General features: G+C 39.0%; 1 protein-coding gene across 3 annotated transcripts in view; it reads right to left on the bottom strand.

Moving 5' to 3' along the window:
* The window catches only part of ntf3.S (neurotrophin 3 S homeolog), a 53,021-nt gene extending 47,659 nt beyond the window's left edge, over nucleotides 1-5,362 (bottom strand). For 2 of the 3 annotated variants that reach the window (XM_041587630.1, XM_018254271.2), the window contains exon 1: nucleotides 4,495-5,362. The gene's annotated coding sequence lies outside the window, so the exon portion shown is untranslated. Of the gene's footprint in view, nucleotides 1-3,508; nucleotides 3,640-4,494 lie in introns of those variants that run through there. The other variant, NM_001092740.1, reaches the window with a different exon arrangement.
* Nucleotides 5,363-6,000: the final 638 nt, after the last annotated feature.

Genomic DNA, 6,000 nt, shown 5'->3' on the forward strand with positions numbered 1-6,000 from the left:
GTGAGCTATTGTTGAAATTGCAGTGCAATAACGTGTTGCTTACTTATTGTGCACTGGATACTATCAAAGCTGTCACAGAAGAAAAATATAAGACATAGCAGAAACCAGAGGTCTCCTGTGAATGAGTCACGTTCAAATGTAAAAGGTCTGGACTTCCAGCTTGAAGGAAGCTCAAGTTGGCAGTAAACCAGTCTTTATGCCTCACAACTTGCCTGATTCTACTGTCTAAAAATGAGAACCTGCCTTGAGACCACTGGGAGCAACCTTAACGGGAGTGCTGAGTAACATGTTGCTCACAAGCCATTGGTTGGGGATAACTGGCTAAGTAAGCTTTATCAGAAAGGCCCATCTGAATATAACAGTAAACCCTCAAAGTAGTGCTGCTCTGAGTCATCTGTCAAGAGAAACACCACATTTCTTTCCTTCTATTGTGTACTCATGGGCTTCTGTATCAGACTTCCTGTTTTCAGCTTAAACCTCCTTGCCCCGGGCATGAGCATGCTCAGTTTGCTCCTTTTCCCCCACGCTCCATTCTCTGCTGTAATCAGAGCCCAGAGCTATAAGTGAGCAGGGAGAGACTCAGACAGGAAGTGATGTCACACCAAGCTAATACTGCAGCTGCTATCCTAAAAAAACAGGGAGCTTCTAGAGCTTTTTAATCAGGTATGGGAAAACAGAATAAACATAGCATTTTAGCTTGCTCTATTGCAGCTAATCTAGTGGCAATAAAATCCTTTAAACCATCACACTGTCAGAAGTTCTTCTACATTTGTGCTCCTTAGCTTTGCAGCAAGTTCTCTATCAAAAAAGGCATTTCTTTGAATATTCAGCTTCCATCGCAGCAAACAAGTGCCAGTAAGTGTTCAATAATGCAATTAAAAGGCCGCTATTCAACAAAAATTACCATAACCAAGTCATAACCTGAAATGGACAGGTAAACTGAGAAAAAAAAATGTATCCTAAAATAATAAACATGACTGAATAACACAAGCAGATGATATATGCATGCCTGTGCCCAACAATAAAAAAAAAAAAGTTCCTGGCATACACGCCAATGTTTTGTAATATAAGAATAAACATTGCTACACTTCCACCCCTTCAAGGCATGTTCTGTGACAATGGAGTCTTAAGCACATTCTTGTCCCATTTAGTTTATTTTACATGTGCAGCGACTCTTTATTAACCGCATTATCATCATGCATCGTCATCCTTTCAGAAAATCGTCACATATAAAGACGCTTACATTTTTTCGAATACAAACCTGTAATTGATAGGTCATCTTGAGATGTGGGGTAGAGGATGGTTCTACAAAGAGTAAATGTAGGTGCAGGGCACCCTGGTAACTCACGTATAGATCAGACCAAAGGTTTGTAAATGAAAAATAGATACTTTATTTATACAATCATCTTCGTGTCACTAGGACACTTAATCATAGGCTTCTAGATGATGGTTCTAACCATTGACTGTAATCAGACAAAGTAAATGAAGGCTTTTGGAGAAAACAGTTCCACTACAACAACTCTCTACAAAGAACTCTATAAAAAGACACAAGCCATGAGCTCACTGTTGAGTTGATTGTTCAACATGGCAGAAGAATGCACATGGCTAAAACAGGCCCCCAACCTGCGTCTGGGCTACCCTGCAATAAACACGTGTGGATGTCTAAGTTTACTACTCGCATTAAGTGCTTTAACATTGTTTCCTTGTAACAGTGAAACTTTCAACACAACCAAAAAAAAAAAAAAAGAAAAAAAGTCAAGCATTTTCCCAAAAGATCATGTTTCCACCGTCCCTTAAGTACAGACAGAAATAGCTGCACGTACAACTGAAGACTAAGATGCTACACGCAGAAGGGAACATTTTATTCACCACACTAGCATAGATGTTTAGGTAGAGTTTGTTGTTATTTGAATGCCCCCCATAGCCATATTATTGATATTTCTTGACCGTGACCTCTTCTATAACTCATATTTCTAACTCACTTGACAAGTCTCATAAAGAATAAACCTACGCTAACATTATGCTTTAATGAAACAAAGACCTTTGTTGAGGTTGAAGCCTCCCAACTAGCCAGATCCCTGGCACATATAGAAGACAATATTGTTATAGTTCATTAAATAGATCTATAGCCCCAAACCTCTGCAATAATCATTTTATTTATTAAGCAACCTCCTCATATACAAAGTTAAACATCACAACTAGACCAACATTGACCATTTGTCTATATATATAATAAAATATTCAGAGTACTGAAGTCAATATTCTGCTCCTTGATTCCCTGCCCCCACTCGTCCAAATATTTAAAATGTGTACTCTGGTTACAATTTTTTTTGGAATGTACCTCGTCTCTACACTCCACCCCCCACACACACCCCAAAATCGCATGTCCTATGAGTTGCGTTCAATGATGTGTAGTATTGTCTCTGTGTCCAGTATACTCATTTAATCCTATTAAGGGTAAATTTCCAACACAGACTTAAACAAAGTGCTTACACAGTCCCTGGAGGTAAAAAAAAAACAAGACGATGGATGCTGCTGGAATAGAAAGAAAGCTAAACGGAAAGCTAAATGATACACATAAATCTCCTCCAACACCTAAACAGACTTTCTAGCCAACAAGGTAATTAGCTGAGGTCATTTATCCAATAACACCTCTTGCTTCCTCTTTGTCTTATTTATATGAAGCCAATATACCCCAGCATGCAGCATCAGTCAAGTTTATTGATATTCACATATCCAAAAACATGTATATACTGTATATATATTTTTTATTTTTTTTCCCTATTGGACCTTGCATATCTGTCATTAAGCACTCAGGGCAATGGTCATATAACTGAGCCAGTTAACTACATATAGAATTCTGCACTCTCTGGAGCAAACACTCTTTGCAGCCTATTGTTATCAGCCCGTTTGGGATGCTGTTAATGACATTTATTGCGGACAAGTGCTAATTAAGCTCACAGGTCACTTAACACAGCAGTGTCGTATCACCTAACCCTAATCCCTTTACGCACACGTTACTTAAAACTGAACAGAAATAATCTGGTCCTAGAGGATAAAACAACGTTCTGCTATATCCTATGCACATGGAATCACTTGCTTTAGATATAGAGCACCCCAGAGGTTATAACCAAATATATTCTGTAGTCTATAAGACAAGGAGCAGAGACAGAAAATTCCATAGGCACAAACAATGAAAAGGGTTGTATAGAAACTAAAATGAACCACCTGAGCAAAAAAACTGAAATTTCAGCTTTACACCTATTTATTTCAATTTCGTGACTACAATAACATTCTCCATTGACGAGATGAACTTAATCCCCATGGAGTTGGGTTTTTTTTTTTAAAAAAAAAAAAAAATTAAACAGCACCTTCAACAAACAGAATCCTTTCCGCAGAACATGTACGGTTTCCAGGTGTCATTTCTAAATGTCCCAATCTCCCTTATTTCCTATTCTATTGTCTGCACCTTTTTTCCATCCTTAAGATCAGAGGCAATTCGTCTTACCGTGGTGGAAGATTTAACCATGGCATCGGCGTCAATGCTTTAAAAAACGTCGACATGAAGCTGTAGATGGCTGGAAGTGTGCTCAGTCGGGGTTAAAAAGTAGGTTTGTGAGCCTTGTGCAAAGATTTGTTGCTCTATGGGTGAGGAGACTTAAACTCTGAGTCTTGTGAACATAATCTTCTCGATTATACCAAACCAGCCCAGCCAGATGGCTCTGTGCTCTGAAGATTAACACTTCAATTGCCAGATGCCTGAACTATACTGTGCAGATTTTTTAACCAGCAGTTTGGTTTTCTTTCCTAAAAATGCTCAGGGGGGTTGGTTTAGGTTTTATTTTATTTTTTATTATTTAACAAAGAACGAGTGTGCAAAATCTGTCAACCAAAGGGAAAATGCGCTATTTTGTATTGAAACATTTACAATAAATGTTTAAATCATGGTCTTTTAGAATCAGTGTTCTGGGGTGGGGTATTATAGTTTGCCATTCATTTAAAGGCCAATGGATTGTAAGCTCTATTGAGCAGGGCCCCCTTTCCCTCTTTTATTGGTGGTATTTTTGTATATACCCATACACACCTATTTAATGTACAGCACTGTGCAATATGACACCACTTTGTATATGTGTAATCGTAATGATAATGTACTGTACAGCTTATGATATCACAATAAAGTGATATCACAATACTTCTGAATGCTTTTCAGTGGTCTTTGTCTCTTTGCATCAATTATTGCCCGTTCAGAATTTAAAAAAAATAAATAATAATAATGTAATTTCTAGAATTAGTAAATCATTGTCTGCTTGCAGATACCATTTATTTTCCAACATTAATGTTAAGGCTTAAAGTATTGAGTTACATCGAAATTAGCCTTTTTTGTTCATTAAGTAAAAACTTTCCCCAAATTCCATTTGTGTTCCTTTGTATATCCATCTCCAATTTCCCATTTTAAATCCTCAAATTTTTTTTTTTTAGCATGACAACCCCTACCTGTGCCCTCTTTTCAGGAAATCCTACACCCTCTTCTTGGTCTACCGTTCTCAGTAGGGTCAATTTCACTTGGAAACCGAGGAGTTTTCGCAATCAGATGAAGCAGACAAAACACTTTGGAAAAGATCACTGCTATACAAATTTCTCTTGTCTGATCATCTCTGACAATTGTACTGGTCGAAGCTGGAGGCTGGAAGTTAGATTCAAAAGAGCTTTCTGGAACACGCTCCGGACAGGAGGATTCTTTGAAACACTGTTTCTCAGTAGATAGGACGGTCAATGGTCTGTGCATTTTTCTATGTCCTCCGAGTGGAAAGGAAAAAAATGGCAAACTCTGCAATGTTTCTGTTTTTTTTGTCCGCCGTTGAATTTACTTTTCACCATGGATTCCAAAGAGGAGAGATAGACTGGCAAATCTCATAGAGTGTTTCCCCATAAGAACGCACCACTCCCTGGGTAGTGAGTGACAGAATAAGCCATCCAGGTTAGGAGCTGAAAAGAAACCCTCATGCTGGTGTAGATCGACAGGGATAAAAAAAAACCCTCCGTCTGACAAAGGGTTAAAAAAGACAAAGATAAAGCAGAGGCATGAGGTTCATTTATTCCACAAAGTCCTAAGGAAATCTGGCTACAATCAGCAGTGATCACAGCTCTCGGTGCTTATTCTACAGGGACTAAAGCCCAGATTACTTTGCATGGTGCACAAATTGCTATGGGAGTGCGAGAAGAAAAAGTCAGCCTGTGTGTGTGTGAGTGTGTGTGAGTGTGTACTGTATATATTTGCATGCAAACAACACGCCTTGTAATCTGAGATCTGACAGCTTAATCTAGCCAAGTATGTGTAGTGCTAAAGTATTTAAAACAGAACTTTTATCCCCCCCTTTTTTCAAAAACATTTCGACGTTAAACGTGTTTCTTGTTTATGGAGGAGCCAGTGACAATGTTTCATCTTTGATATTATTGAAAGTTGTTTTTTTATCATACTCATATGGGGAGAATGATCTTTAAAATGAATTCTGGGTTTTATTAGCCTGACTGTAGTCTATAGAACGGAGGAGACAATGTACAGAGTAGGAATGAAAAGGTGGGGGGATTCGTTCCCACAAGGGGCTGAAGCTGTCCTGTGCTATTAACAAGAAGCGTTTGTAGTGAGGAGGACTATTAAATAATCCCGAGCTGCTTTGCTCTGGCGAATAAACACATAAAGCACATGCGTTATCCATCTGTATAAACAACTAACACACAGCAAACACCTCCATTGCACAGAATTGTATCCTGCCCTTTAGTTACACTCCCCTAATAATTATTTGGAATGGATTGAAACATTAAGGGCTCTTACACACCGGCGGTTTTTCCTGCGCTCCCCTGTGTTGCGCTTTCTTCCGTTCAGCCGCAGGGGAGCGCAGGAGTAGACGCACTTATTATGAAGGGGGCAGTACTCACACAGACGCATGTAAGCGCCAAACGCAGGTGGGACGCAGCATGTTGCATTTCACCTGCGTTCTG

Source organism: Xenopus laevis, chromosome 3S (assembly GCF_017654675.1).
Source record: "Xenopus laevis strain J_2021 chromosome 3S, Xenopus_laevis_v10.1, whole genome shotgun sequence".
Lineage (NCBI taxonomy): Eukaryota > Metazoa > Chordata > Amphibia > Anura > Pipidae > Xenopus > Xenopus laevis.